The sequence below is a fragment of the Coregonus lavaretus genome (genome assembly GCF_964263955.1).
Source record: "Coregonus lavaretus genome assembly, chromosome: 22".
Taxonomy (NCBI): domain Eukaryota; kingdom Metazoa; phylum Chordata; class Actinopteri; order Salmoniformes; family Salmonidae; genus Coregonus; species Coregonus lavaretus.
The window spans coordinates 3259315-3273943 of NC_140009.1; the positions used below are offsets into that span (position 1 = coordinate 3259315).

General features: G+C 37.0%; 2 long non-coding RNA genes across 3 annotated transcripts; both read right to left on the reverse strand.

The window, feature by feature from the left end:
• Positions 1–234: 234 nt before the first annotated feature.
• LOC311149603 lies at positions 235–4475 on the reverse strand. Of its 2 annotated transcripts, none has more exons than XR_014615022.1 (5): positions 4404–4475; positions 2068–4061; positions 1893–1949; positions 1294–1590; positions 235–1155 (listed from the first exon to the last, which is right to left on the reverse strand). It is a non-coding gene; the product is annotated as an uncharacterized lncRNA (long non-coding RNA). The 2 variants fall into 2 exon arrangements; XR_014615023.1 differs by having other exon boundaries at positions 1893–1952.
• A 5149-nt stretch (positions 4476–9624) lies between these two features.
• On the reverse strand, positions 9625–11450 carry LOC311149605. The gene is made up of 3 exons (XR_014615026.1): positions 11380–11450; positions 10499–10576; positions 9625–9697 (listed from the first exon to the last, which is right to left on the reverse strand). It is a non-coding gene; the product is annotated as an uncharacterized lncRNA (long non-coding RNA).
• Positions 11451–14629: the final 3179 nt, after the last annotated feature.

Here is a 14629-nt window from a genome sequence, read left to right on the forward strand (position 1 = left end):
TCCGGTTACATGTTGAAATGTCTGCATAAGAATCATAGGTGTACAATACTTAACTAAAGCTTTAAAAAATATATTATAATAATCATGCTCACCAGATAGGTAACCTTCAACAGAAATGCCTATCCATGTTCACATAGCTCATAAATATAATATATTCTCAGTCTACTGTTTAAGTCGTATTATTGTTATTTATAACAATACATTTGCAGTCAATATTCATGTAAAAAAAGAGGGAACACTTTATGCCTTACTTTTATTGAGTGCCAGCGAAAATATGCAAATTAACAAATCAATTGAACACCCAGAATAGACCACCTACACTTTGCCTCCTTCCCTGCTATGCACAAGGCAGTAGAAATGGCATGTTTGAAATGAATGAGAAACTCTCTATTAAAGCATCCAGCTTCTATGAAACATGACAGTGTACATTCAGCTAACCTGTCTAAATAACATAGGGATTTACATCATAGTTACATAGTGCAAGTTACCATACACAAGGCCTGTTACAAGCACCCATTGAAATGGTAATAGTTTAACAGTAATTTAAACACCTTGCCACATTCAACAACTTGTGGTTAAGAACAAAGTGCTTCTGAAAACTTAGGAACAATAACAATCCCTTTAAGTACTGTTTATCTCTTTTCCCTGTCAATGAGAGCAGAGTATTAACACATATCATCAACTGTTATCCCAAAAAAATGTGACCATAAGTAGCAAACATATGCTCATTAATAGCCCTCAATTATACATAAACATACAAACATGTGGGATCTACAGTCGAGCCTATGTGGCATGTTTGTACAAGAACCAACAATATAAATCATTTAAGGAAAATAAAATAATATGAACATGAAACCCACATATATTAACACTATCTGAGGAGAAGCTGATTGAAATTGGAATTGAATGGTACCTGAGCTACAGTTGGCATGCTCTAGTTCTATCTATTCATCTTCCTTTTTAATGCTACATTTCTGTTGTGGATGTAGTATTTGATAGCAACCCAGTCTCTGTCTTTCAGAGCTACTGGCTCTGCTTGGAGGCAGGAGTCACAGTCCTTTTTACCTGGTATTCTGCAGCTTGTTATGAAATTAAGCAAATGCCGCTCAACAGCTTTCACTTCATCACCTGTCCACTTGCTTCTCACCTTCACAGCTTTCATAAATGGAAACAAAATACAACTGATTAACAATGAGCTCTGCTAAAGTGACAAATGGAGGATATGATACAAAGGATTCTAGTTAGTAGTTATATGATGTTATCAATACATGTGAATACAAAATGCTTACTAACCTTGCTTTCCTTTGGAGCACTTTGAGGATGCTTGGGATGTGACTATTTTACCATGTCTTGGTTGTGTGTTGCTCATGTGTACGTTATCCAAGGTGGTTGACTCAGGAGTGCCCTTCATGTTGTCCAGGGTGGTTGACTCAGAAGTGCCCTCCATGTTGTCCAGGGTGGTTGACTCAGAAGTGCCCTCCATGTTGTCCAGGGTGGTTGACTCAGAAGTGCCCTCCATGTTGTCCAGGGTGGTTGACTCTGGTGTTTGCCTCAGAAGTGTCTGGTCCCTAGAAGTCTCTGTTGTTGAGCCTTTGCAAAGTAATAATGAATGTGATTATGTTCTATGAGCTTCATGACAATACGTTTGCTTGCTTGTATTATTCACTGTAAACAACCTCAATGTCAGGCAATATGCAATTCTACATTAGATATTAACTGATATTTGAGATATAAACATAAACTGATTGCAAATCCATAAATGTGGAATTACTTATCACCACCAATGTGATTGTTAAAAAACAGATAGAGGATCATTTCGATAATCCCCACAGAAATGTGCATTTATGTGACATAACTTAAAGATATTACCACATATATACAAGTCAGGATACCTTTGCATTGATGTAGGTCAGCAATGGTTTCTTCACTGGAATCATCATCACTCATTTCTACTTCATATGGTTGGGTAAAAAACATTTACGGCCAATTATTTAAATTAAGGACTAACAACACTTATAATAGTTATATTTGAAGTGGCTAAAAACTATATTTCAAACAAAATTTTACCTTCAGGATTGACCTCAATGTCATCCAGCCCTTTCCCCTGCAGGTAAGGCAGTCTTCCTTTTTCGATTGCTATCAACAGTTTGCTGACTTTTGCGAGCTGCAGGGTACTCTCTGGAAGCCGATAGAATTCTCTATGGACACGGATGTCATGTCCTAGAAAGGTGGCAAGTTGATCCATTTCATTTTCTTTGAGGTTTAGTAGTGTGGACAAAGTGGCGACTTGTTTCCGCAATCTTGTTGAGGTGAGTGCCTCTGGGTTCTTTGCACCACATTGTTTGAATACTTGCGAAAGCAGTCAGAGCCTCTGTAATGGGAAAGGACACCTGGCCGTGTAAACATGTACACATTTTCTTTGTGGACTTGACACTCTTTTCTGCTTATCATGAGGAGGTCCATAGCAGTGATCATGTCAGGGGTTAGAAGCACTGGAACCTTTCTTGACCTTTTACCTCGAATCTCAACTCTCTCAAAGTGCTCTGCAAGCTTCCTCTCGAAGTCAGTAAGGCCCCTCACAATGTCTGGATTCAGCTCCGTAAGATCCCTGGATGTGAAAGACTGAAGCTCCATTTTTGAAACTTCCCCTTCCCTCCTTCTGTTAAATAGTACTACCTGCATCAAAGTCACTTTAGGAAGATTTCCAAAGCTTTTGCTGTTGGGTTCTTCCTCAAGGTCCTTCATACACTTAGCACGCTCAGTAGCAAGAAACGTGTGCAGCACCGACACATCCTCTGTAAAGGGTCAAACCTGTGGTTTATTCCATTTGGCTTGTTGAAGCGTACCCAATGCGGCAGCTGAAATGGACTCTGTCCACTTTTTCTGATGTAAAGTGGCAAATTGCTTTGCAGACTCTGCAACAGCAGGGCGATGTGCAGTGATGGCATTGCATTGAATAATGCCTGCAACTTTGGCTAAACTGTGTCCCAATTTCAAAGCCAATGATGGGATTTTATACGAGTTGCTTTCAACATCATAACCAGCAACATATCTTACTGCCTGTATCACATGGGGAAAGTTACAGGGCATAACAAGGACTTCGGTGCTCTTCAAAGGTGTTATAGCCCTTGCCGTTATCAATAGTCTTGCCATCGCTCTATTTTTTTGGCGTATGTAGTCATTCCTTCTCTCATATGGTTTCCTGGAATTCAACAGTGACTCGCCGATACAAAGGAATTCAGTTTCACTCCTTACAACCGAGGAAACGTCATCCTGGTTCATTTCACAAGCAATCTTCCAAACAGTTTCCTTAACTGAGTCAGGTCTTGGTAAGTGCAGTTGAATCCGTTTTCGCCCAACTTGAGGCTCTCCCTCAACAGACTTCTTCGGGCAGTTTCTCACATGTCTCCATAGGGAATTTCTTGCATACAGTCCTTCGCAAAATTTGCAGTCACGGTAGTCATCAGATGGTTTTGCATTACTAGGTCTTTTACAGGCAACCATCTCTCCAGTGCCACAGCTTGCCACTTCAGTATTATGGTCAAAGTTTCATCTCTTCTTAAGAGAGCGTAACAACTCTCTTCTTTTGCGGGATCCTTTATTAAAACTGAAAGCCATTGCAACATCAGGCTTTTCACTGTGGATGGATTTGAGGTGTCTTGCCAATTTATAAATGGCCTTTTTACAATAAAGACAAAATTGCTTCTTGTTGTACTTGCTTCCTTTTGCTGTTATTGACAAAGGTGTGACATTTATGGAGCTTTTCTGGTGTGATGTGTTCTCTGATGAATTGGCACTGCAGCTTATTACTGAAGTACAAGGATTGCTGCGCATCTTTGAATAACTTAATGTTCTTGGCTTCTCTGAACTGGTGGTACTATCCCCACTGTGTGCTGTAACATTCCCTAATGGTTTGTTCTCTGACAATTTGTGGTGGAGATTCTTTTCTGTGGTTTTATATTCCTTACTACAAGAACTTGTAGTACTTATAATAGAAGCATCCGAGGAATTGCCACATGAGTCTGGAAGATAGTCTGCAGCATCCGAAGATTCATCAAGGTCTGAAAAAAAAGAAAAAAAAGCATCTAATTCTGTCAATAACTTTATACATGTATTAATACCTAGGGTATCATACTCCCTACAGTACCATCACATTGTGCATAACACCTACATACTCACAGAAAAATGTATTCTAGTAAACTGATTGAAAGACCTCTGTCTCTCAGCTATCTCTTCTCATAACGATCCTCACAACGATCATGACGGCGCCTCAGATTTTGCAGATGGCGGCTTTTTCTAAGCTGTACAAATTTCTACAATGTTTCCTCACATCAAAAATACCACAATGTGTTAACAAAGAACATTAACTATTTTATCTAATGACAAGAATGCAGCTTTCTTACCTGCTTTGCAGTAGGACACTGGAAGGGTACAATTCCACTGGACTTGCTTGCCTTGAATGAAATTATGAAGAATAAATATTTGTTTTTAATAACACAGTACCGTAACAGTAAATTAGGATATTATACATTATACTGTATGTGAAAATAATTTGGGTTAAGAAATTGACAATACTGTTTTATAGATGACCTATAAATGAAAAAATGAATATGTGGATCTGGGGTTTTCAAGCAAGACTCTATAGAAATGGTTAAAACTGTACAATATCTGCTAACCAACAATATGAGGACTGTGTAACACACACACTCTACTCTGGTTGGGTCATACCATGTCGGGACGTCATCTGAAACACATTTACGCCTTGAACAGACTAAGTACAAAATGAGGAGATGACGACTGAACACATCTAGAGTCAAGGTTCCTGACTTTGAGTTATCCTTTTGATGTCAAAGAAAGTTCACAACCTTAAAAGTAATGTAAATGGGTCAACTGCAATATAAATTAAATCACGCAAATTGATAAGAAATATGTTAAATGGGCAAAAACATTGCCCCAAAAATACAAAAACATAGGCATTAGAGAGAATAAAGATTAATTTTATGTTTTGAGGGGTGGTTAGTTCTGACAAATGGTCGGGCTAATTTTGTTTATGCTATGATATCGAAACAAGTGATGGGAATTTTGATATTGTGAACATTTTACACAAAAGGTTGGTTGTAATACAGTAAAAAGCCATGTAATTTATATATTGGAATGAACTGAGACAACAATTTAATTTAAATAGAAAAGATCTACAATAAATGTGTAATAACCTGTTGGAAGGATGAAGTGGATCTCTGTCTCACTTCTGGGTCTGCTGAAGGTTGAGCTGGGATCTTGTCACTTGGTGTCTGCAACGAAATACAACAATAACATGTCAGAAATATAGTGTTTTATAATATAGATCATATCTATTTAGTAAACTAATGATCATACTCAGTTCAGTCACAATATATTCCTACCACCTGTCTATCATAATCCCCTTTGGGGTGAGACTCATTGCTGAGGTCAAGGGCTGCATTGACCACAGATGTTAGGAAAGATAATTCATATATGGATCTGGGCTTTTTATGCAAGACTCTATAAAAATGGTTAAAACTGTACAATATCTGCTAACCAACAATATGAGGACCGTGTAACACACACACACTCTACTCTGGTTGAGTCATACCATATCGGGACGTAATCTGAAACACATTTACGTCTTGAACATCCTAATTACCAAATGAGGACTTGACGACTGAACACATCTGGAGTCAAGGTTCCTGACTTTGAGTTATCCTTTTGTTGTCAAAGAAAGCTCACAACCTTAAAAGTAATGTAAATGGATCAACTGCCATATAAATTAAATCACGCAAATTGACAAGAAATATGTTAAATGGGCAAAAACATTGCCCAAAAAATACAAAAAACATAGGCATTAGAGAGAATAAAGATTAATTTAATGTTTTGAGGGGCGGTTAGTTCTGTCAAATGGTCGGGCTAATTTTGTTTATGCTATGATATCGAAACAAGTTATGGGAATGTTGATATTGTGAACATTTTACACAAAAGGTTTGTTGTAATATAGTAAAAAGCCATGTAATTTATATATTGGAATGAACTGAGACAACAATTTAATTTAAATAGAAAAGATCTACAGTAAATGTGTAATAACCTGTTGGAAGGATGAAGTGGATCTCTGTCTCACTTCTGGGTCTGCTGAAGGTTGAGCTGGGATCTTGTCAGTTGGTGTCTGCAACGAAATACAACAATAACATGTCAGAAATATTGTGTTTTATAATATAGATCATATCTATTTAGTAAACTAATGATCATACTCAGTTCAGTCACAATATATTCCTACCACCTGTCAATCATAATCGCCTTTGGGGTGAAACTCATTGCTGAGGTCAAGGGCTGCATTGACCACAAATGTTAGGAAAGATAATTCATATGTGGATCTGGGCTTTTTATGCAAGACACTATAGAAATGGTTAAAACTGTACAATATCTGCTAACCAACAATATGAGGACTGTGTAACACACACACTCTACTCTGGTTGGGTCATACCATATCGGGACGTAATCTGAAACACATTTACGTCTTGAACAGCCTAATTACCAAATGAGGACTTGACGACTGAACACATCTGGAATCAAGGTTCCTGACTTTTAGTTATCCTTTTGTTGTCAAAGAAAGCTCACCACCTTAAAAGCAACGTAAATGGATCAACTGCCATATCAATTAAATCACGCAAATTGATAAGAAATATGTTAAATGGACAAAAGCATTGCCCCAAAAATACAAAAACATAGGCATTAGAGAGAATAAAGATTAATTTTATGTTTTGAGGGGCGGTTAGTTCTGTCAAATGGTCGGGCTAATTTTGTTTATGCTATGATATCGAAACAAGTTATGGGAATTTTGATATTGTGAACATTTTACACAAAAGGTTGGTTGTAATACAGTAAAAAGCCATGTAATTCATATATTGGAATGAACTGAGACAACAATTTAATTTAAATAGAAAAGATCTACAATAAATGTGTAATAACCTGTTGGAAGGATGAAGTGGATCTCTGTCTCACTTCTGGGTCTGCTGAAGGTTGAGCTGGGATCTTGTTACTTGGTGTCTGCAACAAAATACAACAATAACATGTCAGAAATATTGTGTTTTATAATATAGATCATATCTATTTAGTAAACTAATGATCATATTCAGTTCAGTCACAATATATTCCTACCAGCTGTCAATCATAATCGCCTTTGGGGTGAGACTCATTGCTGAGTTCAAGGGCTGCATTGACCACATATGTTAGGAAAGATAATTAATATATAGATCTGGGCTTTTTATGCAAGACTCTATAAAAATGGTTAAAACTGTACAATATCTGCTAACCAACAATATGAGGACCGTGTAACACACACACTCTACTCTGGTTGGGTCATACCATATCGGGACGTCATCTGAAAGACATTTACGTCTTGAACAGCCTAATTACCAAATGAGGACTTGACGACTGAACACATCTAGAGTCAAGGTTCCTGACTTTGAGTTATCATTTTGATGTCAAAGAAAGCTCACAACCTTAAAAGTAATGTAAATGGATCAACTGCCATATAAATTAAATCACTCAAATTGATAAGAAATATGTTAAATGGGCAAAAACATTGCCCCAAAAATACAAAAACATAGGCATTAGAGAGAATAAAGATTAATTTTATATTTTGAGGGCGGTTAGTTCTGTCAAATGGTCGGTCTAATTTTGTTTATGCTATGATATCGAAACAAGTTATGGGAATTTTGATATTGTGAACATTTTACACAAAAGGTTGGTTGTAATACAGTAAAAAGCCATGTCATTTATATATTGGAATGAACTGAGACAACAATTTAATTTAAATAGAAAAGATCTACAATAAATGTGTAATAACCTGTTGAAAGGATGAAGTGGATCTCTGTCTCACTTCTGGGTCTGCTGAAGGTTGAGCTGGGATCTTGTCACTTGGTGTCTGCAACGAAATACAACAATAACATGTCAGAAATATTGTGTTTTATAATATAGATAATATCTATTTAGTAAACTAATGATCATATTCAGTTCAGTCACAATATATTCCTACCACCTGTCAATCATAATCGCCTTTGGGGTGAGACTCATTGCTGAGGTCAAGGGCTGCATTGACCACAGATGTTAGGAAAGATAATTCATATGTGGATCTGGGCTTTTTATGTAAAACTCTATAAAAATTGTTAAAACTGTACAATATCTGCCAACCAACAATATGAGGACCGTGTAACACACACACTCTACTCTGGTTGGGTCATACCATATCGGGACGTCATCTGAAACACATTTACGTCTTGAACAGCCTTAGTACCAAATGAGGACATGACGACTGAACACATCTAGAGTCAAGGTTCCTGACTTTGAGTTATCCTTTTGTTGTCAAAGAAAGCTCACAACCTTAAAAGTAATGTAAATGGATCAACTGCCATATAAATTAAATCACGCAAATTGATAAGAAATATGTTAAATGGGCAAAAACATTGCCCCAAAAATACAAAAACATAGGCATTAGAGAGAATAAAGATTATTTTTATATTTTGAGGGGCGGTTAGTTCTGTCAAATGGTCGGGCTAATTTTGTTTACACTATGATATCGAAACAAGTTATGGGAATGTTGATTTTGTGAACATTTTACACAAAAGGTTGGTTATAATACAGTAAAAAGCCATTTAATTCATATTTTGGAATGAACTGAGACAACAATTTAATTTAAATAGAAAAGATCTACAATAAATATGTAATAACCTGTTGGAAGGATGAAGTGGATCTCTGTCTCACTTCTGGGTATGCTGAAGGTTGAGCTGGGATCTTGTCACTTGGTGTCTGCAACGAAATACAACAATAACATGTCAGAAATATTGTGTTTTATAATATAGATCATATCTATTTCGTAAACTAATGATCATACTCAGTTCGGTCACAATATATTCCTACCACCTGTCTATCAAAATCGCCTTTGGGGTGAGACTCATTGCTGAGGTCAAGGGCTGCATTGACCACAGATGTTAGGAAAGATAATTCATATATGGATCTGGGCTTTTTATGTAAAACTCTATAAAAATTGTTAAAACTGTACAATATCTGCCAACCAACAATATGAGGACCGTGTAACACACACACTCTACTCTGGTTGGGTCATACCATATCGGAACGTCATCTGAAAGGCAATTACGTCTTGAACAGCCTAATTACCAAATGAGGACTTGACGACTGAACACATCTAGAGTCAAGGTTCCTGACTTTGAGTTATCATTTTGTTGTCAAAGAAAGCTCACAACCTTAAAAGTAATGTAAATGGATCAACTACCATATAAATTAAATCACGCAAATTGATAAGAAATATGTTAAATGGGCAAAACCATTGCCCCAAAAATACAAAAACATAGGCATTAGAGAGAATAAAGATTAATTGTATATTTTGAGGGCGGTTAGTTCTGTCAAATGGTCGGGCTAATTTTGTTTACACTATGATATCGAAACAAGTTATGGGAATGTTGATTTTGTGAACATTTTACACAAAAGGTTGGTTGTAATACAGTAAAAAGCCATGTCATTTATATATTGGAATGAACTGAGACAACAATTTAATTTAAATAGAAAAGATCTACAATAAATGTGTAATAACCTGTTGGAAGGATGAAGTGGATCTCTGTCTCACTTCTGGGTCTGCTGAAGGTTGAGCTGGGATCTTGTCACTTGGTGTCTGCAACGAAATACAACAATAACATGTCAGAAATATTGTGTTTTATAATATAGATCATATCTATTTAGTAAACTAATGATCATACTCAGTTCAGTCACAATATATTCCTACCACCTGTCTATCATAATCGCCTTTGGGGTGAGACTCATTGCTGAGGTCAAGGGCTGCATTGACCACAGATGTTAGGAAAGATAATTCATATGTGGATCTGGGCTTTTTATGTAAAACTCTATAAAAATTGTTAAAACTGTACAATATCTGCAAACCAACAATATGAGGACCGTGTAACACACACACTCTACTCTGGTTGGGTCATACCATATCGGGACGTCATCTGAAACACATTTACGTCTTGACAGCCTTAGTACCAAATGAGGACATGACGACTGAACACATCTAGAGTCAAGGTTCCTGACTTTGAGTTATCCTTTTGTTGTCAAAGAAAGCTCACAACCTTAAAAGTAATGTAAATGGATCAACTGCCATATAAATTAAATCACGGAAATTGATAAGAAATATGTTAAATGTGCAAAAACATTGCCCCAAAAATACAAAAACATAGGCATTAGAGAGAATAAAGATTAATTGTATATTTTGAGGGCGGTTAGTTCTGTCAAATGGTCGGGCTAATTTTGTTTACACTATGATATCGAAACAAGTTATGGGAATGTTGATTTTGTGAACATTTTACACAAAAGGTTGGTTGTAATACAGTAAAAAGCCATGTCATTTATATATTGGAATGAACTGACACAACAATTTAATTTAAATAGAAAAGATCTACAATAAATGTGTAATAACCTGTTGGAAGGATGAAGTGGATCTCTGTCTTACTTCTGGGTCTGCTGAAGGTTGAGCTGGGATCTTGTCACTTGGTGTCTGCAACGAAATACAACAATAACATGTCAGAAATATTGTGTTTTATAATATAGATCATATCTATTTCGTAAACTAATGATCATACTCAGTTCAGTCACAATATATTCCTACCACCTGTCTATCATAATCGCCTTTGGGGTGAGACTCATTGCTGAGGTCAAGGGCTGCATTGACCACAGATGTTAGGAAAGATAATTAATATATGAATCTGGGCTTTTTATGAAAGACTCTTTAAAAATGGTTAAAACTGTACAACATCTGCTAACCAACAATATGATGACCGTGTAACACACACACTCTACTCTGGTTGGGTCATACCATATCGGGACGTAATCTGAAACACATTTACGTCTTGAACAGCCTAATTACCAAACGAGGACTTGACGACAGAACACATCTGGTATCAAGGTTCCTGACTTTGAGTTATCCTTTTGTTGTCAAAGAAAGCTCACCACCTTAAAAGCAACGTAAATGGATCAACTGCCATATCAATTAAATCACGCAAATTGATAAGAAATATGTTAAATGGACAAAAGCATTGCCCCAAAAATACAAAAACATAGGCATTAGAGAGAATAAAGATTAATTTTATGTTTTGAGGGGCGGTTAGTTCTGTCAAATGGTCGGGCTAATTTTGTTTACGCTATGATATCGAAACAAGTTATGGGAATTTTGATATTGTGAACATTTTACACAAAAGGTTGGTTGTAATACAGTAAAAAGCCATGTAATTCATATATTGGAATGAACTGAGACAACAATTTAATTTAAATAGAAAAGATCTACAATAAATGTGTAATAACCTGTTGGAAGGATGAAGTGGATCTCTGTCTCACTTCTGGGTCTGCTGAAGGTTGAGCTGGGATCTTGTCACTTGGTGTCTGCAACGAAATACAACAATAACATGTCAGAAATATTGTGTTTTATAATATAGATAATATCTATTTAGTAAACTAATGATCATATTCAGTTCAGTCACAATATATTCCTACCACCTGTCAATCATAATCGCCTTTGGGGTGAGACTCATTGCTGAGTTCAAGGGCTGCATTGACCACATATGTTAGGAAAGATAATTAATATATAGATCTGGGCTTTTTATGCAAGACTCTATAAAAATGGTTAAAACTGTACAATATCTGCTAACCAACAATATGAGGACCGTGTAACACACACACTCTACTCTGGTTGGGTCATACCATATCGGGACGTCATCTGAAACACATTTACGTCTTGAACAGCCTTAGTACCAAATGAGGACTTGACGACTGAACACATCTAGAGTCAAGGTTCCTGACTTTGAGTTATCCTTTTGTTGTCAAAGAACGCTCACAACCTTAAAAGTAATTACATTTACATTTTACATTTTAGTCATTTAGCAGACGCTCTTATCCAGAGCGACTTACAGTCAGTGAGTACATACATAATTTTTCATTCATACTGGCCCCCTGTGGGAATCAAACCCACAACCCTGGCGTTGCAAACGCCATGCTCCACCAACTGAGCTACATCTCTGCCGGCCATTCCCTCCCCTACCCTGGACGACGCTAAGCCAATTGTGCGCCGCCCCATGGGTCCCCATGGGTAATGTAAATGGATCAACTGCCATATAAATTAAATCACGCAAATTGATAAGAAATATGTTAAATGGGCAAAAACATTGCCCCAAAAACACAAAAACATAGGCATTAGAGAGAATAAAGATTCATTTTATGTTTTGAGGGACGGTTAGTTCTGTCAAATGGTCGGGCTAATTTTGTTTACACTATGATATCGAAACAAGTTATGGGAATGTTGATTTTGTGAACATCTTACACAAAAGGTTGGTTGTAATACAGTAAAAAGCCATTTAATTCATATATAGGAATGAACTGAGACATCAATTTAATTTAAATAGAAAAGATGTACAATAAATGTTTAATAACCTGTTGGAAGGATGAAGTGGATCTCTGTCTCACTTCTGGGTCTGCTGAAGGTTGAGCTGGGATCTTGTCACTTGGTGTCTGCAACGAAACACAACAAGAAATATTCTGTATTATACTCTATTTAATCAGTGTATACAGTTGAAGTTGGTAGTTTACATACACTTAGGTTGGAGTCATTATAACTAGTTTTTCAACCACTCCACAAATTTCTTGTTAACAAACTATAGTTTTGGCAAGTTGGTTAGGACATCTACTTTGTGCATGATACAAGTAATTTTTTCAACAACTGTTTACAGACAGATTTTTTCACTTATAATTCACTGTATCACAATTCCAGTGGGTCAGAAGTTTACATACACTAAGTTGACTGTGCCTTTAAACAGCTTGGAAAATTCCAGAAAATGATGTCATGGCTTTAGAAGCTTCTGATAGGTTAATTGACATCATTTGAGTCAATTGGAGAGGTGTACCTGTGGATCTATTTCAAGGCCTACCTTCAAACTCAGTGCCTCTTTGCTTGACATCATGGGAAAATCAAAAGAAATCAGCCAAGACCTCTGAAAAAAATGTGTAGACCTCCACAAGTCTGGTTCATCCTTGGGAGCAATTTCCAAACGCCTGAAGGTACCACGTTCATCTCTACAAACAATAGTACGCAAGTATAAACACCATGGGACCACGAAGCCGTCATACCGCTCAGGAAGGAGACGCGTTCTGTCTCCTAGAGATGAATGTACTTTGGTGCGAAAGGTGCAAATCAATCCCAGAACAACAGCAAAGGACCTTGTGATGATGCTGGAGGAAACAGGTACAAAAGTATCTATATCCACAGTAAAACAAGTCCTATATCGACATAACCTGAAAGGCCGCTCAGCAAGGAAGAAGCCACTGCTTCAAAACCACCATAAAAAAGCCAGACTGTGGTTTGCAACTGCACATGGGGACAAAGATCGTACTTTTTGGAGAAATGTCCTCTGGTCTGATGAAACAAAAATAGAACTGTTTGGCCTTAATGACCATCAATATGTTTGGAGGAAAAAGGGGGTAGGCTTGCAAGCCGAAGAACACCATCCCAACCGTGAAGCACGGGGGTGGCAGCATCATGCTGTGGGGTTGTTTTGCTGCAGCAGGGACTGGTGCGCTTAACAAAATAGATGGCATCATGAGGAAGGAAAATTATGTGGATATATTGAAGCAACATCTCAAGACATCAGTCAGGAAGTTAAAGCTTGGTTGAAAATGGGTCTTCCAAATGGACAATGACCCCAAGCATACTTCCAAAGTTGTGGCAAAATGGCTTAAGGACAACAAAGTCAAGGTTTTGGAGTGGCCATCAAAAAGCCCTGACCTCAATCCTATAGAAAATGTGTGGGCAGAACTGAAAAAGCGTGTGCGAGCAAGGAGGCCTACAAACCTGACTCAGTTACACCAGCTCTGTCAGGAGGAATCGGCCAAAATTCACCCAACTTATTGTGGGAAGCTTGTGGAAGGCTACCCGAAACGTTTGACCCAAGTTAAACAATTTAAAGGCAATGCTACCAAATACTAATTGAGTGTATGTAAACTTCTGACCCACTGGGAATGTGATGAAAGAAATAAAAGCTGAAATAAATAATTCTCTCTAGTATTATTCTGACATTTCACATTCTTAAAATAAAGTGGTGATCCTAACTGACCTAAAACAGGGAATTTTTACTTGGATTAAATGTCAGGAATTGTGAAAAAATGAGTTTAAATGTATTTGGCTAAGGTGTATGTAAACTTCCGACTTCAACTGTATATATACAGGTAAAAGTCAGTAAATTAGAATATTTTGAAAAACTTGATTTATTTCAGTAATTGCATTCAAAAGGTGTAACTTGTACATTATATTTATTCATTGCACACAGACTGATGCATTCAAATGTTTATTTCATTTAATTTTGATGATTTGAAGTGGCAACAAATGAAAATCCAAAATTCCGTGTGTCACAAAATTAGAATATTGTGTAAGGGTTACATTTTGAAGACACCTGGTGCCACAAAATAATCAGCTGATTAACTCAAAACACCTGCAAAGGGCTTTAAATGGTCTCTCAGTCCAGTTCTGAAGCCTACACAAACATGGGGAAGACTTCAGATTTGACAG